Below are 27,036 nucleotides of genomic sequence, written 5' to 3'. Positions count from 1 at the left end.
CTCACTTTGCGCTCCGCCAACACTGTCGAGCTCTTTACACAAGGCGCCTCACTTCGGTAGAATGTTTACACTGTCAGAATGGTGCAGCTTATTTTGTCAGCATCGGTCGTAAGATAGCTTTGTCAGAAATATTTTTCAGAAGTTCGCAGTGTCCTGAAGGATGTGCATGTTCGAATGAATGAAGAAGCATATCTTTTATCGCTTTCTCGTTATACTCTTAGAAGCGGAACTTAAGCGTTCTCGAAATTGGTTAAGCCCCACTACCTGTTTTCAATCACTCTGGGACTTATGGTACCGTATCACAGACCTTTTCTTGCATTGGTGCAGTTACGTGGCAGTTTTCCGTATACGCTTAGGGCGCTGTTGGTGCCGGTACCGATCACAAACGCGCGTAGAATTAGGCTGAACTAAGCAGCCAGGCAGACCAATAAAAACGAAGACACTTGCGAACATAGCCGACACGCTACTTCTGCGAAGTCGGAACGTCCATCCTGACTGCAATTTGTCCTGGAGTGGTGCCGCCCCAGTGAAGAATCACGGCAGAAACTGTAAATTGGTTCATCATGTTCTTTCCCAACCATTAAGGCACGACGGGACTGGCCCCGCCAAGTGTGTCTCCTTCGATGGGGCCTGACTGTATATTGAGAAATGAACAAGTGAGATTCCTTCCTTGCAGCTAAAAACAAAGCCAAACAACAAAAAAAAGCAATCAATTATGCTAGGAAGATTAACATAATTGAAAATTTGATACAGCTCTTGGAAAAATCACATTCACCTTTAATACAAAGCTTTAGAGTTTGATCACCCGTATATATGTAGTTTGCTGTATAATTCCAAATTTTCTCACTGTATAGTCGTTAATTCTATCAATGTTCTTGCAAAACCAATGCCTAAGCAGCAAAGCATAACTTGAGGCTGCGATAAATCGGCCCTTCTATCCACCAGACCTAATTACCACAAGTGACGGTCTGCACAGGAATCAGATCGATTATATTCTTTGCCGGCAGAGATGGAGAAGCGCTATACAAGCAGTAAAGACAAGGCCTGGGGCCGATTGTGGCACCGATCATCAGCGTCTTGTTGCCAAAATTAAGCTTCGATTGAGGAAAACGCAGAAAACTAGAAGGCTTTTCAGGTATGATCTGGATCAAATTCCATTAGAATATGCTGTGGAAGTGAGGAATCGATTTCAAGAATTAGATCTAGAAGACAGAGAGCCCGAACAGATGTGGACCAATGTTCGTGATATAATACAAGAAGTTGCTACTAAGGTAGTTCCAAAGCAAAAGAAATGCAAGAAAGCAAAGTGGTTACCTGAAGAGGCTTTGCAAATAGCTGAGGAAAGGAGGATGGCAAAAGTGATGGGGGAAAGAGAAAGATACAAGGTTCTCAATGCGGATTTTCAGAAAATAGCAAGGAGAGATAAGAATGCCTTCCTGACAATACAGTGCCAAGCAGTTGAAGACAACAGCCAATTAAGGAACACAAGAGCTCTGTATAAGACAATCAAAGATATCAAAGGAAGCTTCCGTGCTAAGCTGGGCGTGATAAAGGACAAACGAGGCGAGGACCTCACTGAAGCCTCAGAGATAAAGAAGAGGTGGCAAGAATACACAGACGAACTATACAAAAAGGACCCGAATGTGCAAACCCAACATAAGACAGTTGTGATTACTGATCTCGAACCGGGCATCCTGAAGAGGGAAGTTGAATGGGCCTTAGCCAGTCTTGCTAAGAACAAAGCTAGCGGAATTGATGGCATTCCAACTGAGTTGCTTCAAAACCTCAACCAGGACGCTGTTTACATTCTGCATACATTATGTCATAAGATTTGGACAACCCTGCAGTGGCCACAGGATTGGAGGAGGTCAGTTTACATACCCATTCCATGGAAAGGCAGTGCCAAAGATTGTTCCAACTACCGCACGATAGCGCTTATTTCGCATGCTAACAAGGTGATGTTGAAAATCCTCCAAGGTAGGCTGCAGCAGTATGTGTATCGGGAGCTTCCGGACGTGCAAGCTGGGTTTCGCAAGGGCAGAGGAACTAAAGACCAAATTACCAACCTTCGCTGGATCATGGAAAAAGCAAGAGAGTTCCAGAAACCCATCTACTTTTGCTTTATTGATTATGCAAAAGCGTTTGACTGCGTAGATCACAGCAGATTGTGGCAAGCTCTCCAAGAGATGGGAGTTCCAATTCACCTCATCTGTCTCCTCAGGAACCTGTGAGAAGGGCAAGAGGCCACAGTCAGAACTGGGCATGGTCTTACTGATTGGTGTCCGATCGAGAAAGGAGTGAGGCAAGGCTGCATACTGTCGCCCTGCCTATTTAACCTATATGCAGAGTGCATCATGAGGAAGGCCGGTCTGGACGAGTCTTCAGCTGGAGTGAAGATTGCTGGAAAACGTATCAACAACCTTAGATATGCAGATGATACCACTTTAATGTTAGAAAGTGAAGTGGAACTCAAGAGACTTCTGATGCGCGTACAAGAAGAGAGTGAGAAGTTTGGGCTTAAACTGAACATCAAAAAGACAAAGATCATGGCGTCTTGCCCTATCAGGTCCTGGAGCATCAATGGACAAGAAGTGAAAGCTGTGACAGATTTTCTCTTCTTGGGCTCCAAGATTACCTCGGAAGGAGACTGCAGCCATGAAATTAGGAGACGCCTGCTTCTGGGAAAGAGAGCAATGGTCAGCCTTGACCGCCTAGTAAAGAGCAGACATTAGTCTGCCAACCAAGATCCGTATAACTCGTGCTATGGTCTTTCCAGTTGTGATGTATGGATGCGAGAGTTGGACTGTGAAAAAGGCTGACCGCCGAAGAATTGACGCATTTGAATTGTGGTGCTGGCGAAGACTCTTGAGAGTTCCTTGGACTGCCAGAAGATCAAATCAGTCGATATTGTCGACCATAAACCCTGACTGCTCATTGGAGGGTCAAATTCTAAACTTAACGCTCAGCTACTTTGGTCATCTGGTGAGAAGAGAGGAGTCGCTGGAGAAAGATTTGATGTTGGGAAAGGTTGAGGGTCACCGGAGAAGGGGTAGGCAGCGAACGCGATGGTTAGATGGCATCCTCGAGGCACTGCAGATGAAGTTATGTGATGTTAGGAAGATGGTGAGAGACCGGAAAGCGTGGTGTGACATGGTCCATAAGGTCATGAAGAGTCGGACACGACTGAACGACTGAACTGAACTGAAGGAATATTATTTGTAAGTTAAACAAAATCTATTCCTTTTTCTGAGAAATGTAGTTTTGGTTAGATTTGGTTTATGTGGTTTAACGTGCCAAAGCGACTCAGACTATTGGAATACTACTGAAATTTTGACGCCATGGGGCTCTTTAACGCGCGCGCTTGCGTCGCATAGCACACAGGCGCTTTTTTTTTCACTTTCATTGAAAAGCGGCCGCCGTGGCCGAGATATCGATCCTGCCTTTTCGGGTACAGCAGTCGAGTGCCCTGACCACTGCACCACCGCGGCGTCGCATGTAAAGGTTTATTTTGTTTACAGAGATGAGTATATTCGTTTAACACTATTGAATATTTATTTTCTTATTGGATTACCTCCACAGTTCGTCTTGTGTTTATTCTAAGATATTTAGTACACATATTCAAACAGATTATTCTAAGGTGGTCGTTTTTACATTAATTAACTTGCTTGTGCGATTGCTGTGCCTCCGCAATGGTCTCAGTATCGTATTGTTTCTCAGCTCTCGCTATATCAGTTTTTGATTTAAGGCCACAGGCACATTAAATCATAGTGGACGGTACAGCACGAAGACACTTAGGGCAAAGAAGAGAAACACAACAGACGAGCGTATTTGTTTTGTTTTTTGTGTCTTCACGCTGGTACCACCCACTATGATCTATTACCAACTTACCCAACTGTCCATCATACTTCAATGCATATTGCAGTTGCTTAACTGTAGCTTTTAGTCTAAAGGCCTCCGTGCCTGCAGAATGCATGTGAAAAGAGAATGAAACTGATTTAGTTTCTTGTACTTTCATGCATTCCTAAAACGGACTAGTGAAGGAGCTGGGAATCACGTATGGCAGCAGCGTGCCATTTTTCTTACCTTCAACAATCCCCGCGGCCATTCAAGAAACGTGCACTCTTTCTTCTAATACAAGGATAGCATTAAGCGCTGCTCATCGTGCCTCTTGGGAAAACATCGCTTCCCCTCATTCGCGCCATCTGCTTCACGTGTATTCCGGCTCTTCCTTCTTTTGAGTCCAAAATTGTTTCATGCTGCTATTTTTAAAGCAAAGAAGGAGCTTTCGAGCACGAACGTCGCTTCATACGGGACATCAAATAGCTTGCACGAACGCTGCAACGCATTTGTGGTGTACAACACGCTTGACATCGTTGTTGCCTCTTAGTATCGACCGATGTTGAGAGTGTACCCGCTGGCAACAAGACCAAGAAAAAAAAAAGAAAATAAATTCTCGCGGACAATTGTGCGGACGGGTGAAAGCTGATCGCTGGCCTTCGGGCGGTGTCTGCTATTACTTATTCTCAGAGAACCATACGCTCGCAGGATAGCTGGGCGCACCGAAAAGAAGAAAGAAGAAAACAGCGGGCGCTTTTCGATTTAGTGCAAAGGTTAGTACAGAGGTAGAGTGAGTCGAGAGAATGGAGCTCGAGAAAAGAGTAAGGGAAGGAGGGTGGCTGGGATGCAGTAAAGGAAAACAAAGGAAGAGTACAGCTGTCAGCTATTCTGCGAAGAACCGATGTTTATCTTCCTGTTCGGTTTCTGACGGGTTGGTGCGACTCGCTTGTGGTGTCGTTTACGCGGCACTGATAGTCTCAACGTCGCTTCCCTTGCTCCGCAATAACGGCCGCTCTTTCGTTGTTCGTGCCTTGCTGTGATCGTTTGCTATGCTAAATATAAATGAAACGTCGTTTGCATTCGGGCATTGTATCATGTTGCCCCACGTGGCAGGGGCCGAAATTTCAAAAATGAAAGTCACTTGGGGCGCAAACAGAACCGAATGCACTATGCACGTTGTTGGCACTGGCTTGCAGTAGCGCAGGATATTTTGATTGAGCTCGGATGCTCAGACAACATAGCTTGCATTAATCAAACTGGCTGACGACGCCGTCCAGACCCGACAGCTCCAAGCCGCTCTCTTAGCGGATGGGCATGCCCATCCTAATCTGTAGGAAAAATCATTTTAATCAGTCTTGTATTCGATTTATTACATTTGCTACTAAGCACTTCACATATTGACTAAAGACTGCACTGCAGACAGAAAGTATGGTAGCCTTTTTCTTCCAAGATTGTTTTTCGCTTTCCAGAATAGAAAGAAACGGCAATGTAATAAACAAAACCACATGACGAGACGATATCGGAGTGCTATCATCAATGTTGTGATAGATGGATACAGTCGCATGCAGCCTAAATTCTGCCATTCGGAAGCGACCGGGTATTTATGCAAGTTTTGGGGGTATGGGGCTCCTGCTTGAGGCGAATGACGGCGCAAATCAGTATTTCTCAACCAGTGCTCCTTTTTGAAAGCAGGATAAAAATGTTGCTTTCTTTTTTTTCTAAGCCTTGGTTACTTTCCTCTTCGGCAACTCTCGGCCACGTATATGTGCTGTCATAAAATGTGAGCGAAGGCCCTATCAGCAGCCTGCGTGGTGCGCTGTCCCACAATTTGTCACTTTGGCTTACTGCGGCTGCAGTCACACTGCTGTCGACTTTCTTCATTAGTTGTATGTTTGACTGGTAGCGCCTAAACGACCCATTACTTGACTTTTGTTTCAGAATCACACACGTGTTTGCAAATGATACGAGCGGAGGAAGGCGAAAATATTGGATTAAGAACACGCGAAGGGAAACGAGCACAATATTGATCAAAAACGTTCTATGCTATATAATTGTTGACCATCTCGCTGGGTGGGTACTTGTCATATGTTATTTGGTAAACAACAACAAACACGACAGGAGGGAGTGGGAATTAAACGAAGTTAGATGCGGTCTCGTTTCCGTCCTTTTATATTTGCACTGTCGAAACTTGGCAGGTTATCAGCAGGTCCCCCATCAATCCTTCATGGAGGTTGGCAGGAAGAACGACATCGACCCTCCATGAAGATACTAGGATTTGCGCTAGCCAACCTAACCGAAGACGAAGAGGACTTCAGGAGGCACAAAAAAACATCTAAAATGAATCTCATCGCCCAGCCCTCTTTACATGCTTATACGGCTTTGCAATGAGTCAGTCAAAAAATCAAAGGAAAGAAATATTCGTACCTTAAAGCTGTATCACGTGCGACTGAAGACGTGCAGGGACGGTTAAGTCGCGCTCAATGAGAATGTGCAGGCTTTACTTCATTACAACGTTTTCGCAGAAGAGGTCTCATCTGTACTCAACTCTGAGGACACTGCCACAGTAACACTGGCGCGCCTCCGCCACCACATCGAGGCCCTTCAGGCGCACACTTGTTCTCTGTATAGCCTCTCCCTAAAAGCAGCTGTTGAGTCCCCTGCTAGAGCAACATTGTTTCTAAGAGAAGCAGTAACTTCACCGAAATAAATATTGAATGCTTCAGAAAATGATAGCGTGTTTCAGTGCGAGGTCGTTCGGAAAAGATTCGCCAACATCGACAAGCATGAACAGCCTGTTTTCCATTGGGACCCAGCTCACAATTACCTGAAAGTGCACCTCATGGTGGGAAAGCGATGCTCCCATTCAGCTCTCCTGTTTTGATATGTTTCGAGAATCCATCTGACAGGAAAGTTAAGACAATTATGTACGACCTGTAGGGCTCCTTTAACTTGCGTACATAACGAATTGCATCATTCAAGAACGCGCCATCGAACGACCCCATTCTGGCTGTTGTCGAGAGAAGCTCTTCCCAGTCTGTATCACTGTTCTCGTAATTACCTCTCAAACTAACCGTCGATGGCATTGAGCATGAACGGAAGCAAATGGAATGGGCCACCGTCCTCACATCGGCGCCCCACTTTCCGTTATTCGAGTCATAGGCACGTTACGTCAAGTAATCACCATAGTAACTTGCCAGAGATGAATTCCAGATGTCTCGTAGTGATGTCGACAGTCACAAGGCGTGGCTGGAGCCCTTTTTGGATGCATCTTCGGAAGATACAATGCTCAATTCAGTATAGATCCAAACAGAGCTTTTCAACGTAAATGACAGATTGATTCGCATGAGTTGAAATACATGTTAAAGCCTCCTTGGAGTTTTCCTGGGGGTCAGTTTCCTGGCCGCCAACGCCAGGCTTTGAACGGGCGTATGTTGGCGAGCCAAATAATGACGACGCACTACCTGTGCGATTCTTTCTTGCCTCCTTCTGCTGTGCAGCCTGCCAACAGAAACGCGAGATCATGAACCAGCAGCGCGAATTCCTGATGGCATGCCGGCTACTGAAGAGACTCTAAAATAAGCGGAGGTGAAAACTTAGCTGGTGGTTTAGGTTTTGCTAACCCTGGATAAAAGCACACAGCCTTTTTCAGACCTCATTCCGACGGGCTTTCTTCGCCTTCGGACGCGCTACTGTAATAGGGCGTTCGTTCTCTTCCATCTCGTGCACTGTTGTACAGGGCAAGAGCCTCCTACTTATACACGTATCGCCTCTCCAGCGCCATCTACTTCGACGCCACGCAGACGTTATTTCAACTGACCTTTACCTTAACAATGGTCACGGGCCACCTGGGGCCTACTTGAATATGCCCAGTCACATGGCGACCACCAGGTCACGTGACATTGACAGTGGTCACGACGCAATTGACTTCGCTACTATGTCGGAAAGTAACATTGCCACTACCGGGTCACGTGTCCTTCACCTTGACGTAAACTCACGTGACCTTGACATTGACAGTGGTCACGCCACTTGGTGGCCTACGTGCTATACCCCAAAATTACATGTTGACCCACAATGTTAACACAGAAGTTTGACCTCTCAAGGTTAAAACCGTGCATGCCCTACGGGTCGAACTACTTGGCGTAGTTTTGAAGCCTTCGTTTCAAAATGAAGAGGTTGGTTTCTGGTGTTACTAAACAGAGGCAAGAAGAGAGTCCTCTAAACCTGTGAGCGCCTGTGCAGCACGCACAGTTCCAGAAGGGAGAAAATGAATCGTCTAGCTGCTTAGAAAACTGGCGTTTCATGCACGAGCACAGAAAGAAGTGAAGGCCAGTGCACGAGAATATACGACTTTGGAGACTATTTAGCATTCTTGCCAAAGCTGCGAGCTTACAACTTTGCTGTGCAGCAACGAACGTCCAGCTTCCGCAGCTGTTTGAAGTGCTTCTCAAATCAAGGCGGTGAGCGTGTTGCTGATTCGCGCATGCGTTTGCAAAGGGGACGACGGTAGAAAGACAATTATTTGGGATTGGGGCACAAGAAGAGGGCGGAGGGCAATATTGACAGCCAGGAATCGGGATTGACTCAGTTAAAGCAGCCTGGTGTTTGCTCTCCTTGTTCAATAACCTTCGGAATTTTATTTTATTTCTTCCTTAGACTGTGTCTAACAGCAGGCAAAGGCTAAAAGCCTGATGAGGCCTTCGCCCCTCTAATAAGTTTTGCAGCAATGTACAAAACACGTAGTTCGGTCAGCAGTACCGGCTAGAAATAACTATGCAAACATAGAACAGACAGTTGGATATTTATTTACAAAAGACAAAATTATTGAGACCTTCAACTCGAAAGGAGAGATTACGTGAGGTGTTTTTGTAGGGAATGTTTTATTGAGTAGTTTTCGGAGGTGATCGGCAACTTTCTATTTCACACTGGAGATCTACAGCCAATAAAACGTTGAATAATTAAGCAAGCATAATTTATGGATTACCATTAATACAACAGAGCATTAATTATGCTAGGCTAGTGCCAGCATCATGCAAGTGCTTTAGATTGCGTCCAAAGTTTCGAAATCTCGAATGAAATTTTCTGGAGCAACCAAGTTCTATCCATTAATATGTGCTAGCGACTACTAGACCATTTCAATTTTTTCGCTACATGGCTGGGCGGCCTTTGAAGACACAAGATGAGTTCTACAGGCTTTCTTATTTTTGGATTTATTCACTCGAGAGACAACCCTGTTTCTGTCAGCCTGAAAAGCTAGCGGCTGTCAATAACTCATAAGAGCTTTCATAGTTTTCGTGCATAATCTCATTTTGCATTCTCATTTCCATGCTACCATTCGAATACCAGCTTTTAGGGGGATGTCTGATTGCTCCTCATGGATACGCCAGTTACATCTTCTTTCATAATCGGGCATCTTGTATGGGTAGTCGTAGACAGCTTGCCTGGTATTTAATGATCTCATTTCAATTACGCATTTATTCCGGAACAACCTCCTGTACACCTTTTCCTGAAAAGATGACATTTACAGCCTAGAACATGAGCACTTGAAAGCTGTCTTGCGCAAGTTGCACTTTAGTTTTGCGCTCTGAAACAGTCACTCCTCTTGTTGATTTATTGTTTTCTCCGCGCAGAATTTGCCCGAAATGAACAAGAAGTTTCGCGCTTCTATTCGTTACAAGAAGGGAAGCGAGCAGCGCCCTTTCCCTCTTCTGAAACTAACTAAAACGAGATCCTAACCTTATATGCGACCATACATCGGCATGCGCATTTTGCTCCAGCTCCACCCACATGCATCCTTCTGGCGCCCCCAAATGTTTAATTGTCACCGTCATTCTTGCTTCACCACTTCATCACTTCGCCTCTTAAATGCTGAACGAAAGCTTGGCGATATGTATATTCATTCTGGAAACAGAAGTGACCTATTTAGAGAGCTCACACATTTACCATGCCATCAGGATTCAAACACATTACCGGGAAATATTCGACCCCATATCTTAGTGAGCGCACAGGACTGTTGCCAACTGAAGACGATAACTGGTTGACGCAGACAATCTAGCACACCAGAGCTCTTGTTAGGCTGAAGGCTACAGGCCTGTTGAAAAACTGCCTTGACGTAGTACGACTCGGTTCAAATACGAGTTTATTTTGGGCCTGGTTTTACAGAATCAGTTCTGACATATAACTTGGAAAGCATTGTTAATAAAAGTAAGGATGCCCACTGAAATAGCATCAGCAAAAGAAGTAAAGTGCTTGTTCGAAATGGGGTTCTGATGCCATGGACATATTTCTATGCGATAGCTGGCATACATGGGACCGGCCGATTCTTCTTTATACATATTGTCAATCCACTGGGTACTTTGACAAGAAGGGTATTTGTTACAAAGCGTATCATGGTGAAAAGCCCTAAAGGGCAAAAATGTATGATGCAGATTCCACAGTCGTGAAAGGGAATTAAAAGGTGATTCAATAGCAATAGAGTGCCGCACTTCATTACACAGTTATACACAGTACACCGACGCCTGATAAACATGATCATGCTGATAGGATGGCATGGCCCCCATAGCATCACATAGAAACAATGATGTGACCAAATAATGCAGCAATAAACATGAAGAGGATGAGGAAATAACTTTATTCAACGCATTACTAAGCGTCAAGAATGTCCTGGGCCAGGGTCACCAAGACCAACTGATCATTCAGCTGGTCAGATGCTAACCAAGCCCGCCACGTTGGAGGAGGAGCATGTGGAAAGTGAAAGTGGGTGATTAAATTGCGACATGGCATAAAACATGCAATAGTCTAAGTTTGCACAGTGTTGGGAACAATTTGGGCATGCGAGGGAATGTCTGAATCGGTATAGAAACAATCTGGCAGAAGTAAGCAGCAGTATTTAGTTGTATGCGTCTAAGAATGCGTCTTTACGTGGTAGTGAGTGATTTATCAAGAAGAGGAAGTGTACGAAGTGTTTCTCTAATGTTGTCATAGTGAATGTTCATTTCTTTTTTGTAATTAAGAGTAGTGTCCCACGTGGGTGAATAAAGCCAGGGAATCCCAGACGCCCGATGGTGTTAAAGTTCGCGGGCGAGGCGATGTACTACCTCATTGCCTGGAATTTTAGCGTGACCAAGAATCCACCTCAGTGTGACAGTGTTGGGACGTAGTTTGGTCACAGCTCTATGCAGAACATCCTGCTTTTCTGGAATGCGACCCGTATGAATGGCGCATATAGCCTGTATTGAATCAGTGTATATTGTATATATCCTGAATGGTTAGGGGGTGCTTGTTCGAGGTTTTGAATACTAGCGACTATTGGCAGGGTCTCGAGATTCGCTGTAGGAAGAGGATCTATATAAGGACTAAGGGGATGCGTCACTACATAGCTACGGCTCTCTATTGAGTAAGCAGCCGCTTCGACGCTAGTTCGGGATGCATCTGTGCGGACGATCGTGGAATCTGCAGGGTGAACATGATTGGCAACGCCAGCGGATCGCCTGCTTGGGTCAGTATTGCGTGCAACATTTTTTGAAATGGGGTTTTTTTGAGGTTATCCGGGAGAGAAGAAGGAGGGGTAATTATGGAGAGGTCGATAGGTTTGAGTGCAACATGCTGCAGTATCCAATGTCCTTGTTTGGTGCTAGAAAGACGTGCCATTTGCCGGTCTCGATGTTGTATGAGGTCTCGCAGGGGTAAGAACATCCCCGTAGTGTATAGGCGCTTCGTGGACGTATATACAGGTATACGTTCAGTGGAGCCTTGTAGCCTTGTGCAGCAGTGCAGCCTCAATGCAGAACATCCATGTTCCGTCTTTTTTCTTCACCAATATCACGGGAGAAGCCCAAGGACTGGAGGATTCCTATATTAAGCCCCTGTTCAACATGTCTTGGACTTGCTCGGTGACGATCTTGCGCTCTGATGGTGACACACGGTACGGCTTTTGACGGATCGGATGGGCAGATCCCGTGTCAATCCTGTGGCGTGCGCGCGACAGCGGAAAACGTTGCGAGCCGTCGGACTGCGTGAAATCAAAGACGTATAGGTGCTGGGCAAGAGGTTCTTCAATATCTGTCGTTGTGATGTGTTCAACGATGCGCCGATCATCGGAAGAAGCTTCACGTCAGCAGGTGAGTTAGTAGCGGGGTTGTCTAGGGAAGGAGTAACGACCGCTGCACAATTCGGGAGAGTTGCGCTACATGAAGCTAGTTTGGCGCCCGCTGGAAAAACAACTGGTTCCAATGAGCAATTTATAGTCCACAGTCCGGTACGGCCCTCTTTCACGCGAACCAAACAATGAGGCACTAACGCATTTTTCTTTACGCACTGTAAATTAAGAGGCGCCACAGTAGCCTCAAAAAAGTCGTTAATAACACGGAAGCAGGACACCTGGACACACACTGCTGAATGTGGCGGTATGACGACTTCATCACACGCACACAAAACGTCTTCATAATTTGATGTCTCTTCCAAAAGTTCACGAGGAAGAGAACCACTAACACTTAGCTCTCCCGTTAGACAGTCAACTGTAGCGCCGCACATACGCAGGAAGTCAATTTCCAATATTACGTCATGTGTAGATCGGGGCAGTACTGGAAACTCCGCCGGAAAAACTGTGCTCCCCAAGGAAACGTAACGCTGCATAACCCAACCGGATACAATAACTCTCCACTTCATAAAAATTTGCAGTTTTGTCCTCAACAAACATAACTTTGTTCTTCAAAAGGTTCTTAAAATTTAAACTCATTACTGAAACTAGCACCAGTGTCTACCAACGCCATCGTTGGCAAACCATCAACAATTACATTGACCTTGTTCTTTAACATGAACACAGACGGAGGAATAACAGGTAGCAGCGCACATTGTCCAGCGACCTCACCTCCATTGGCCGCGCTGGCTAGTTTTCCTGCGTTGGTGGTGGAGATCAGCGCCGTGGAGAGGGGGAGCGGCGCGCACGAAATGACGGAGCTTGTGTCACACTACGGTCAGACGCTGGCGAATGGCTGCGGTGCCCTTCGTTTTGAAAACGGCCCCTCCGGGAAGGATGTTCTGGCCGATAGTTGTCGATGTAGGGCTGGACGATGCGTCGTTTCGGTGCCGTCGGGGGATTCTGGAACGATGTGCGCCGAATGCAGTAGCGGGAAATGTGACCCGCGGCACCACACCGGTAGCACACCGGAAGAGGTCGCTCAAAAAGTGGCGTGTCAGCTGGTTCCTGCATGGTAGGCCGCGACGAACATCCGGATGGTGGTTCCAGGACGATGTAGTTGTGCGGCGGTCGGCGCGATGTACGACTGGAGTAAGAGCGAGGCAAGAGATGCTGATGGCAAGAGAATTATTGGAAATTCTCCTCAGGCCTTGGTCGCGGAGTGTATAGGTCTTCGCGGCAGACGAAGTCGGTGACATTTGCGGACATCGGCGGGCACGCACCCCCATAATTTGGACGAGCATATACGTCCCCTCCGAAGCCATTGGGCCGGACAAACTGCTCATGCCGTGACATCTCATCTCGAACAATTTCACGGATGGCGCACAGGAGGTTTGAGATGGCAATTCTTCAATGCTAGCCACTGTAGTCATATTATCGAGCCGTCCAAATTTCGGTGTAATGCGGCGAGTCTTTAAGGCCTCGAATGTTCGCCAGTGCCGGATAACGTCAGAGACCAAACTCAAGTTTTCCTTGGCAATGAGGAAGTGGTAGATATCTTCCGCAGTGCCCTTGAGCAGATGGCCTACCTTATCATCTTCAGTCATCCTGCTGTCGACGGTCTTGCACAACTTGAGTATGGCCTCTATGTAGGTGGTGCAAGTATCTCCGGCTGCCTGGGCCTTCTGAACAAGTGTCTGCTCTTCCTGTTTCTTCTTTGCAGCTAGGTCACCGAAACATTCCTTGATCATCATCATCATCATCATCATCATCATCATCATCATCATCAGCCTGATTATACCCACTGCAGGGCGAAGGCCTCTCCCATATTTCTCCACTTAACCCGGTTCTGTGCTAGCTGCATCCACTTGACCCCTGCGAACTTCTTAATCTCATCCGCCCACCTAACTTTCTGCCGCCCCCTGCTACGCTTTCCTTCCCTTGGAATACAGTTTGTTACCCTCAGCGACCATCGGTTATCCTCTCTTCGCACTACATGTCCTGCCCATGTCCATTTCTTCTTCTTAATTTCCACTAGAATGTCGGTAACTTGAGTTATTTCCCTGACCCACTCTGCACGCTTTCTATCTCTTAATGTTACCCCTACCATTTTTCGTTCCATAGCCCTCTGGGTTGTCCTCAGCTTAAGTAGAACTCTCTTGGTTAGCCTCCACGTTTCAGCCCCATAGGTGAGTACAGGCAAGATGCAACTGTTGTACACTTTCCTCTTGAGCGATACCGGTAAGCTGCTAGCCATAATCTGCGAGTGCTTGCCAAATGCGCTCCATCCCAAACTTATTCTTCTTGTTATTTCCTTTGCATGGTCCGGATCTGCGGTTACTACCTGTCCTAAGTAGACATATTCGCCTACTACTTCCAGTATTTCGCTACCTAATGTAAACTGCTGTTCCTTCCCGAGGCTGTTGAACATTACCTTAGTCTTCTGCATATTGATTTTCAAGCCTACCTTTCTACTGTTTCTGTCTAGGTCATCAATCATTATTTGCAGTTCATCCCCCGAGTCGCTTAGCAAGGCAATGTCATCAGCAAATTGCAGATTACTGAGGTATTCTCCATCTACCCTTATCCCTAACTGCTCCCATTCCAAGTCTCCGAATACTTCCTATAAACAAGCTGTGAATAGTACTGGGGAGATTGTGTCTCCTTGCCTAACACCTTTCTTTATGGGAATTTTGTTATTTTCTTTATGCAGAACTATGGTTGCTGTGCTGCCACTATATATATCTTCCAGCACTTTCACGTATACGGCTCATCTACCCCCTGATTTCGCAATGCCTGCATCACCGCCGAGGTTTCAACTGAGTCAAATGCTTTTTCGTAATCAATGAATGCTATGTATAAGGGGTGGTTATATTCCGAGAATTTTTCTATCACCTGATTGATGGTATGGATATGATCGATAGTGGAGTACCGTTTCCGAAACCCTGCTTGATCCTTTGCTTGATTGCAGTCTGAGGTTGTCCTGATTCTATTAGTGATTACCTTAGTAAATACCTTATACGTAGCAGACAGTAAGCTGATTGGTCTGTAATTTTTAAGGTCCTTAGAGTCCCCTTTCTTGTGAATGAGGATGATGTTTGCGTTCTTCCATGGTTCTTTAACCGTCGATGACACCAGGCACTGGGTATACAGGGTGACCAGCTTTTCTAGCACGATATCCCCACTGTCCTTCAGCAAATCTGTAGTTATCTGATCCTCTCCAGCTGATTTCCCCCTTTTCATAGTTTCTAGTGCTTTCTCGACCTCGTCCTTCGTCACTGGTGGAACGTCTGACTGTTTTTCCCTACCGCCAATCTCATTACGGTCCTGACTACTTTGGCTACTGTAGAGATCTGTATAGAACTCCTCGGCTACTTTGACTATCTTGTCCATATTAGTGATGACGTTGCCCGCATTGTCCCTTATCGCATAGATCTGGTTTTTGCCTATGCCCAATTTCTTCTTTACCGCTTTAAGGCTTCCCCCGTTTATTACAGCATGCTCAATTGTGTCCATGTTATACTTCCTTATATCGGCCACCTTGCGCTTATTGATTAGCTTTGATATCTCGGCCAATTCGATCTGGTCTGGTGGATTGGAAGCTTTCATACTCTGGCGTTTCTTAATCAAATCTTTCGTCTCCTTAGACAGCTTACCGGTATCCTCTCTAACTATCCTACCGCCTACCTCTACCGCGCACTCAATAATGCTTTTTCTGAAATTATTGTTCCTTGCCTCTAGGGTAATGTCGCTACCCTCAGTTAGAGCTGAATACCTATTCTGTAGCGAGATCCTGAGCTCTTCTGCCCTCCCCCTCACCGCTAATTCGTTGATGGGTTTCTTTCTTACTAACCTATTGCGTTCCTTTTTCAGATTTAGGCTAATTCGGGACCTCACCATCCTGTGGTCACTGCATCGCACTTTCCCGATTACCTCTACATCCTGCACAATGGCGGGGGTTGCACACATTATGAAGTCGATTTCATTTTTAGTCTCTCCGTTAGGGCTTTTCCATGTCCATTTCCGGTTCTTCCGTTTGCTGAAGAAGGTATTCATGATTCGTAAGTTATTGCGCTCTGCAAACTCAACTAGTAACTCCCCTCTGCTATTCCTAGAACCAATGCCATAGTCACCTACTGCCTTGTCTCCTGCCTGTTTTTTCTCTACCTTGGCATTGAAGTCGCCCATTAGTACAGTATGCTGCGTCTTCACTTTTCACATTGCCGATTCTACGTCTTCATAGAAGCTTTCAACTGCCTGGTCATCATAACTACATGTAGGTGCATAGGCCTGTACAACCTTCAGTTTATACCGCTTATTAAGCCTAATTACGATGCCTGCAACCCTCTCATTAATACTATAGAATTTATCTATATTGCCCGCTATATACTTATTGACAAGGAAACCTACTCCTAGTTGTCGCATCTCCGGTAAACCTCGATAACACAGTACATGCCCATCCTTCAGTACAGTATATGCCTCATTCGACCTCCTAATACCCGTGTTACACGGGCAATTTCAACTGCCGTTCAGTTAAATCACAGTTCAGCGTTCCAACTGACGTTGAACTGAACGGCAGTCGACTGTAGTTACACGGAACATATCGCGAACCTCAGTTGACCCCCAGAATCCCGTGATCCCCCACATGCAAGCAATTCTTACTAAAAAAAGTGCTTTATTTTTCATATATAAATTACTTTGTACAACATTTTCACACTTTATATTATTAAATTGCACATTTTGCACGCGTTTTTTTTTTTTCGAGTATGGAACAAATGAACTCGACACAAAGCCAAGTCAATCCATTTGAGGTGCGTCTGGCTTCGCTGCTTAATCGTCGTTTTTTGGTACCGCTTCGCGCGCTGGTGTTTTGACACTCGTTTGAGTATTTAAAGTTGCAGGCTGGTACTTGCGTTAGCTACGGCAGCAACCTTTCATGTGATTTTAGAACACACAGCGGTTGGAAATGCCACCGACTCGGTCGATGCGGCGCGTCCGCTGACAGCCACCTTGTCAGTTGACTGGTTCAACTGGGACCGCCGACCTCAGTTGAACTGAACCGCAGTTGAGATTTCAACTACAGTTGGCGCTGCCGTGTAACATCGCTAACTGCCGTTCAGTTCAACTGACCGCCAACTGAACTGCCGTTGAAAACGCCCGTGTAACAGGGGTATTACCTCACTAAGCCGTATGACATCCCATTTCATGCCCTCTAGTTCCTCTAACAGCACTGCTAAACTAGCTTCACTAGCTAGGGTTCTAGCATTAAACGTTGCCAGGGTCAGTTTCCAATGGCGGCCTGTCCAGCGGAGCCAGGCTTTCTTAGCACCCCCTGCTGCGTCACAGGTCTGACCGCCGCCGTGGTCAGTTGTTCCGCAGCCACTGGTGACTGAGGGCCGGGGTTTTATGGAGCTTATCATAGGAGGTTGTGGCCAATTACTGCACCAGGGTGGCCAACTCCTGTTCTGGTGAGGGAGTGCGTTGCCGGAGGTGTTCACCGGTATCAGGTCGCACCCCAAACCTGTGTATGCAATTCCATCGACACGCGGATTTTTTTTTTATCCGGTGGAGAATTGCGTGCAACGGGATTTGAACCCCGGTCCTCTTGCATGCGAGGCGGATGTTCTACCGCTACGCCACCGCTGCACCGCTGCAAGTAATACATAGTACACATAGAACAAATACACACACCAATGAAAATAACCAGCTGTGGCTTGCTTCCTCTGGTATTTTGCAGTACATATATTAGTAATGTTTCCTGGAATTGTTTATCGCTTTCCAAAGTTTTGGTCAATCAGTACTGAACCGTACTCCGTATATGCACAGACAAGAAGTTAACTGTTTGAATTGCGAAGAACCTGCACAAGACCTTCAAGTTTCTCAAAATGCCCCACTTTGCTGCTGTTCGTGCTCTGAGGGGGGCAATGTCCAAGCCCACTAAGCTGCATGACATTCCATTGTGACGTTATGATGGACTGCAAAATGCTAAGTGTGGAACACAGGACTAGTCAAACAACGGATGCTCGCGCTTGCAAGTGTGGATATGCCTAGTATGCGGTTAAGTTGCAGTTCAATCACTGTCGCTTTAATGCAAGAGGGTGTCGGTGCTACACCTGTGCTTGCCAATGAGTTTCCGTTGCTGAGGTTAGGAACTGGATTACACACCTTGTAAGACGTAACATTCTGAGTAATCAATGCATTACAAAATTTTAACAGGTGCAATCTATTAAAAGGAAACAACTGCTTGCAATTCATGATGTAAAAGTCAGGAAAAGAAGTAAAGTTGCACACCATTTCAACTATTTGAGCACGTTTTTATCCCATCTGCATTTGTGGACATCGTGCCTCAAGCTGCTGCATATAATTTAGCCCTCCAACATGTTCTCTGCATTTCTAACTTACTGCCAGGGATTGATAAACGTTTATTTGTGATGGCGTACCAACACCGATACCAATAAATGAGATACATAGCTGCTGTGCTGTTTCCCAGTGCTGCGCACATGAGCTGCTCTTGTGTGGTTGTGTAGCGGAAGAGTAAGGTACGCTTCAGTATTCGCAACAGCCGAAGCAACAGCATTGCTGTAAGAATATTATGCAGTGTTTCCAAGTAAAGGATTCATTTAGTAGTGCTAACAAGGCATCCTAATTTCCTTCAAGTGTTGTTATGATATATTGTGTCACTGCTGTCTATAATACGAAGTGGTATAAGGCCTCCAAACTACTGAAATGAACTAACGCTCCTCAGTGATACAGAGGCTGAGTGCTTGGCTTGCAACTAAAAAGGCAATGGTCTGATTTCCACTCAACCATGCTTTCTTTTCCTCGGAAGTGTCTTCCTTTCTTGGAAAGGACTTTGCAACGGTTCTTGACTGACTTCACAACTTGTGATGACATCACTGTGTTGACCAATCAGGGAATTTTGCTTAGCCCTGGTGATTCCGGCGAAAGCATGCACGAAAAGATTCTGCACTCTGCGCAGCAAAACAAGGCTCTTCCATCTCTAGCTTCGACGTGTGCACTGCTGCATCTTTGGCGTGCTCGCATGCTGGAGTCGCTGGTTGCACAAATCACAGCACATTGTGTTTCTCGGCAGTGGCTAAGCATTGTGAGAACTCTTTGGGACGATCTGTGGGCCTTGAGTACTCGGTTGCCAGAACTTCTTTGGACGTGCTTCCATGCGAGCAAGTACATGTAATACTTTTCCTTGCCTAGTCAATTTCACTTCGCACTTTAAAAAACATTTCACACTAAGCACCACAAAAAGCAAATGAAGCTAATTGCGAGACGGCCTGCTCCAGCCATTTTCTTTTCTTTATGCATTATGGCCACAGGAACAATGAAAATCCAGCTTGCAGACGCCCCCTACAAAGTGTTATTCGACGACGACTTAAAGAAGCTCAATATTAACCCGGCAGTTTTGCAGCTACTTTTTGCCTTCGAACTACACCAGCAACACTTTTGTCCACAACGGCTGAAGCGACATTGACAATGCTATTATCACGTGCCACCAGAGAAGAACAATTTCATTATAGTAAATGCTTTGAATGAAGCACGCTTCGCCTCTCTTCATCTCTTTTTCTGTCATCACTGAAGAGCCATGCCAGCCATGGTAGTGGCACTTGTTAGGGCTTACATCCGTTTCATCCCTAGAATAGTCCTTGTGAGATATATCCTCTGTCAATCTTCACGAGCGATGCTTCAGCACGCAAATCGACCAACATTTTCGTCACAGAAATGGCGCATTGTGGAAAATGTCTGTAAGAGTTTCAGATTAAGGAGCCGTGCCCACAACTGTGGTCACAAAACTTTGAAAGTCTACCACAGCACTCTCTTCTTGTCTATGACTATGAAAAACTGAAGCGTCGTTTATACATATAATTTTACATATAATGCATGTGAAATTGCATAATTCAGGATAAGCTGAAAGGACACTGCGCGAAATTAAAAGCTACTCTTTCCTCCCACTGTAAAATATGCAAAAGACCATCCTTACTAGTCGTTTTACAAACGCATTTCCCTGAAGCTACCATAGAAAGAACCAAAGTGCAGAGGAGACAGGGTCGAAATGTTTAGGGTGCTCAATTTCAGAAATGAAACCTCACCTTGAAACTTTAGTTAGGCCTAAGTCATTTTTTTTGTTAGACTGAAGTCAAATTTTTGTTAGGCCTAAGTCTTTAACTATAAGAAAGGAATAAAGAGCAGCAATGTAAAATTCAGAAGAGTTAACCAGGGTGTCTAGCAAGTTAACTCCCTAACTTCCCGATGTTTTTCATGATATCTGTCAGAACTCCCTGACCTCTGAATATGCAGAAAATCATAATGGCTGATGGTATACAAGATCTAACCAAAAAAAGGAGAAAAAAAATATAACCTGGTGCTGGAACTGCAAAGCTGCATTGACAATGAGGTCGACACGATCTCAGGCAAGCATTTAGGATCTACTTTGATATTATGCTAATACACTGTGGAACCTTTCATAAAACGCCATAAGTGCAAATTTGGCTCATTAGTGGCTACAGCTTATTCCACAAAAAATACCACTGAACATAAGTTGTGTCTACTGGTCTGTACGTACTCGGCCAAACATACTAAGAAGTGTGGTAACCCACACGGAACCAACCACTATATGCAGTACTCATTTCATGAACAACAGGGACAAGAAGTAAAAAGGTGCCACGCCAACGTGAACAAACCACACGCTGGGCACTAAAGGTGCAGTGCTGTCAAGAATCACAGCAGAGCATTGCGTTAGTATATCAGTCAGTGCTTTTCTCTGACTTTGCCATATTTTTGATGATACCGCTGTCAATTCCCAGTTATTTCCAGGTACACAAAAATTCTCCTGACAATCTCATGTTTTCCCGGTCACTAGACACCCTGCATACACCAGAAAGCATGGCAGTCTGAAACAGTTGCTTACGTGAGCTACAAGTTGCAACTAATTCTTTATTAAAAGTTATCCAACCTGAAAGTATATTCTTAGCTCACTGCACAAATACCCTCCCTCCATTCAGTCAGTTCAAGCATGGAGAGTTAGACTGTTTCCGGTCATGCGTTCAGAGAACACTTCTTCGTGATACGACGATGCGATAACTTCTAGTGAGTCCAGATAAGTACATTGAACATCGACTCCTGGGCATTAACAAATGGTTCGTTGGTTTATGGGGTTTAACGTCCCAAAGCCACTTGGGCTATGAGTGACACCGTAGCAGAGGGCTCTAGAAATTTTGACCACCTGGGATTCTTTAATGTGCACTGACATCACACAGCTTTTCTTTTCGACTCCGCAGAAAAAGCGGCCGCCAAGGCTGACATTCAATCCTGCACCGCTGCACCACTGCGGTGGGTGTTACCAACTAGGTTCAGCAGGATGGCAAATGAAAATTGTAAAGAATGAACTCGCTGTAAACCTGAAGCAGCAGGAAGGAAGTGCGAAAAAGCTGCACTTTTCCCCCTTTTCAGTTTTATCATTACTCAAGCAAATGTTACTGTTACTTCCATGGTACTAGACCTCAATGCTTGCATTAAGTAACTAACCAGGCTCCCTACTCCTCATCAAATGACAACGACAATAAATTGAAACTTACATAAGCTCCAAAACAGTGAGTACAGGAAGAACCGTCAGTGCAAGATCAACATCTAGCCAACCAAGTCCTGAGACACAGTCCAGTTCCAGCTAAGAAGTACAATGAAAGTCTGTAAAGGTGGGAGAGTGTACTAGCTTCGACAAAACTTTCCCAAGTTGTCAGGGAGTCCTCGTGGTTCTCATACCACATCAAGGCGGTTTGCGTAAAAAAAAAGACTACATTGGCTAGTTTAGCCACTGAATCTCAGCGGTTATAGCAGCTCACACGTTCATAATGAGTGAGCCAGTCATCAACATCTTCCCCTGTTTGGCCGGCAAAGGAACGAGGCTCGCGAAACGGTAGCGTCGCATTCGTGGTGGTCGGCGACGCATCGTGAGACGGGGGTAGAGGGTCCCGTGTTGATGTTCGGGGCTGCTCGGTAGTCTGCTGCATTCTTGTTGAAAAGGGTGGGAGACCAGCGAGGCTACGGCTCCGACGAAGCTCCAGCGATTGAGGATGGGTCTTGAGGGTAGTCGCACCCAGCACCTCCACCAATTTTTTACGAAGGGGGTAAGACGTCGGAGCGCTGAACAACAAGACGATAGGGTAGGGAGCTTCGCTGGTCAAAGGCAGCGCGTCCGGCACGACAGTCTTTTTCCAACGTCTTTCTCCTTCACTTGTCTTCTAAACTTCATCTTCTTCTGTACTGTTACAATATGAAGCGTAACCTCAATCTCATGTAGTTGGCGACATGTTAGAGTAAGGTAAGGAATTGTAGATAAAATTTTCCTAAGTGTTAATGCATGGACAAGCTACCTGACTTGACCCTCAGGTATCCCGGTGTGCTTATTGACTATGCGGCGAACTAGATGCGTAAGCTGGTTGCAAACGTTAACGGTTGTAGATGCATTGGCCTGATTAGCTGACTCATGGATATGATGTCCAAAGATCCGGCAGGACCATCCACGAGGGATGGGGTGACCTGCCATTGTAAGATTGATTAGCTGGTTATGGTGGCGTTGACAGCGCGTTTTTGCAATCAGCAGCAATTCGGATTTTTCAGGTGCTGGAAATGACCCTACTTTATCAAGATAGCTAACCACCGCATCGATACCTCGCTGTAGGGTCTTCTCTACTGCTCCAGGAGACCCAGCAGTGCACCAAAGAGTGAGGTCGTCTGGATAGAATGTATGTTTTAGGTTTGGGATAGCTGCTAGAATACGAGATGGGGGGCCATTCCAAGGTTAGTAGCGGTGATTTACAGAGCCTTGCGGAGTTCCATTGTTTGGCGTCATAAAGCTCCCCGATCTTAGGTTTCCTGTGCCTATCGTAGCCGTTCGGTCTGTGAAAAAGGCTTTACCCGTCCTCTGGTGTCAATTCTCTTTCTGCCGCATTTATTTTCTCTGTTTTCGAGGTATGTTGTGATGCAGAGAGCAAATAACGCATTGATCACCGGGCGGATGTAATAAAACTATAGTTAGCAAAGACCTGCAATTAAGATCGGATCCTTACTGCGTTAGGCCGCGATATTTTAATATGGTGCATGCTATTTATGCTAAGTACTACATTCGGATGTTCTGCGTAGACAAGAAGGCATCACTTCACATCTGTGCACAACACCGAAAGCAGTATGCCAGTTTGCTCACACAATTACTGCACGTTATGTCACCGGCCAAGTCTGTATAATGATCGATGGGGAGAGGGGAAATCCCATTACTATTTTAATTTATAATGTCCGAGGGCGACTTAGGCTTCTAGAGACGCCGTAGTGGGGGCTCCGGAAACTTTGACCACCTTGGTTTCATAGCATTCACTGATATCTCAAGTGGCATTTCATATAAATGCTCATGACAACGTTCCAAGCCATTTTCAGCATGTCTAGGTGTCGCATGCAATGAAGAGTTTATGGTAGCAAGGAGTGCATTTAGAGACCAAGGAGACACAGAACCTATTTAATTATTAGAGTTCAGCCAATTCTAATTAAAGCCGCTGGCTAGCTTATCTGCACGAGGAAAGGGTTTAAAGAAAGACCGAAGGATAGTAGTGCAGAAACTGGTAAATGGTTAAAAATAAATTATAGACGTATTCGACATCTGCTATGTTATTTTAATGGATGAACCAATATATAACAAGGTGTGACAATTTATGCAGTACATGATGGCAAATTAGTCACTCACTGTTCTTATAAAGTGTGCATTGGGACAGCAGCGGTGGTCTAGTAGTACCAGTATATTTTCCTCCCATGCGGGGAGGCGAAGCCTTTCACCCCAGCGTCCGTAGGTATCTTTATGTATTATATTGTGTGCAAGCTTTCCCCTGGAGCTGGTGCTCGGCTGAATTGTTGCGAAATGGTTGGAAAACATACCAGTCTCGCTCTGCGGCAATTCTGCCTTCCGCCATTTAAAATGAGTTTCGCAATCAACGTGCGAGAACTGGGGGTCGCCAGATTGCATCTCAGGTTCCTCTTACCCATTTAATCCAACACCATCAAATACCCGGAAATAGCTCTATGTGACCTCGAGACACCCGGGCGACAGGTGTCTGCCTTCAACTGCCGATACAGGACATTTTCAGCTCTCGGTAGACATCGATGAGATGGTATGCACCGGGAGCAATGCTCAAGGCGCTCACTAAGGCTTACCTTGGAATAAATGCAGGCTTAACGCATGGCCCAGGTTCCAGGCTTAACTCATAACTGTGCCAGAGAAAATCGTACGAGCGGATATAGGGTCTTCGCATGCCACGATTCAAGGCTCCATAAAACTTCGGCTTCTGAAAGACCTTTCTCGATTCCATGAATTACGCCACGGTACGAAGCAACCGATGCCGTCACATAAGGTTGGACGTTATGAGTTTTGTCTTGGATGGATAACGCGGTAAGTGCTGCTACCTTTCGTGCGGTGAATTCGTTGGTGGTCTTTAGAAGGATGACATTCTGGTGGACTTGATTTGCAGAGTCAGAGTCTGTCGCTCATGCAGCGCCAAGTCTGCTGCTGATGTAATGCCTCTAAGAATTTCATAGGGTTTAACCTGGGAGATATTGAGCGTACTTGGTGCCCTGATTACGACTGTTTTCAACGTTGACAACGGTGTTGCCGGAATCTTTTGTTTGCCTTTCCTCTTCGGTGTAATCCAGTTAGCCGCATCGAAATCTTCAGAGCTATGCGCGCGTGCTTTGCTGGCGTCGGAGGCATGAGCGCGTGCTTCGGCAGCGTGGGCACGTGTTTCTCCAGTAAATTCCAAGGCGGATGTAAAATGGTGGCGAAGGCTGGGCCCAAAAACGGTCTAGCGCTACAGCAGCACAGCCACTTTGGGGGGGGCCGAAACACTTAGGTAATGAAATTCAAAAGCACAAATAAAAACGCTATAAAACAACTTAAAGAAATAAATATTTTAATGCCACGTTTTATAAAATAGGTAAACTATTTCAGCAAAACATTACGCCGCATTTTTAATTTTTTGCAACGTTCTTGTTACGCCTCCTGTTGATGGGTGTGCGGTGAATTTTCAGCTTGACTTTGCAGGCCTTGTTTCGGCACTCGGTCTCAGTGGCCGCGGGAGCTCACGAAGCGGTTTCTTATCGCCAGCTGTCTGCACCTGGTAAAGCTTATAAATTTATCTCGCCGGTCTCGAAATGCCCCTTTTGCGAAGTTTTCGTCGTCCTTGCGCGTCGCTTCTCTGTCACCGTTTTGTAAAATTTGCACCCCGCCGCACTGCTGCGGCAGTTTTCTCGGTTTTGTCGTTTCCTTCGACGTGCGGCCAGTGCGAAGTCTTTTTCCGTCTTTGCACGCTTCGCGCTGTTCTTTTGAAGCGCTTAGCGGTTTATTTCAAGACGAGCTTGCGGCGTGTGAAGAAACGATGCGCCGTGGCACATTGCGACAGCATGGACTGTACCGTCGGCGTCAAGCTACACCGCTTCCCGCTGGACTTTCACAGGTGAGCTCTTGTCAGTGTCGTCTGCTACAAGGCGTCTGCTCTAGGTATGCTCCGAATGCTTTCGTTGGGCTGTTCGCTTCTGTTTTTGTAACCAGTTCGTGCGCACGTGGCTTCATTTTTTCGGGGATATTTATGTACTACACTACAGGGCACACACTTTAAGTGCTGAGCTGTGCAAAAGAGGCCCACCATTTGTCTGATTTATGGTGAGTTTCATGCAGCCGGCTATCACCGGCGTTAACTTGATATCGGGCTCTCAGGAGCAACCACGCGCATGCCACTGACCGGAAAGTCAATTTAAAACCAATTGCGCTGCCTGACAAGTCTGAGCACAACACTGTTTAGTTTTCCAACACCGCGAAGCCAATTTCACCCTTGCAAACTGGTGGTATCGAAATTTAGCCACGTGTATATGCGCGGCCTTGAGGGTGCTTTACCTGATTTCACTCAGCAGGAGTTACTGCCTGTCTTGTTATTGCTATTCTGCATATGCATGACCGCTAGAGTAACTTTAAACGCACTTCATTCTCGTCAATCTTAACCATAGAAAAGTATAGCTACCCGCATGGCATGAGGACGAGCGTACGTAACCGCACTATTGGGCGCTGAGAGCTTGGAGCGAGCATTTACTACCATAGTTCAGATATATTGTAAGTATTATGTACTGCAGTTAGCATTGACAGGAATAATGACGCATTGGCATTTGGAGTATGCAGTATTCCTTACGGCGCAATTGTGATAACGTGCACGTTGCATCACGTTCAGGTGCCGAGCGTGGGTGCAGTTCTGTCACAACGTCAGCCTGGAGAATACACCATGGCAGCTGTGAGACTTGCGGGTTTGTTCCAAGCACTTCGAACCGTCCGCGTATCTGTCGTCAAAAAGGATGCGACCCGTGTTCATGCACCTACTTATGTCATGTCATGTTTGCCTCAATTGAAGCTGTCTTAGCACTGTCTTCTATGCTTTTCAATTTCCTACCTGGCAACGTTCGTGGAACTGCAGGGCTTTTATCTATCCGCACTGTGACCATTGAGATGAATAGTCAGCTTAAAGAAACTACTGCTTGAGCTGCCTGTGACGCGTATTTTTTGTTGGTGTGCTTTATCACTGTATTTGTTTGGTTGCTATAATAAACCATGAATATGAAAACCATACTTGCTGTACACTCTATTGCAAACTGTGCACTTGAGTCTGTGCTTTGTGCATCACACCTTGTACTCAAAAGTACTAGCACCGGTATTTCCACCAAGGTTTCCACTACGAATCATGCATGATTGCATGCTTAGCCAGCCAAGGTAAGCCAGCGTCTGAAAGTGTTGCTGCCTTTCTCTGCTGCCTTCTTTGCCAGTCACTTTCATTGGGTTCCAAATTGCACATTAACAAGGCCATAATTAGCAGAAACTCGAGCACATTTGACTGGCAAAGGTTGGTGCGCACTGAAAGACAACCTTCATGAGATACCGGCTTGAAAATGCGGGTTCTATAAAAAGACCACTTTAAAATTCGCGCTAAAAACATACGTATGCGTGACGTCATTCAACGTCACTCATACGTATTCAT

The sequence above is a fragment of the Amblyomma maculatum genome, chromosome 2 (genome assembly GCF_055883805.1).
Source record: "Amblyomma maculatum isolate TAMU_Amacu chromosome 2, ASM5588380v1, whole genome shotgun sequence".
Taxonomy (NCBI): Eukaryota; Metazoa; Arthropoda; class Arachnida; order Ixodida; family Ixodidae; genus Amblyomma; species Amblyomma maculatum.
This window is presented reverse-complemented; position numbering follows the sequence as displayed.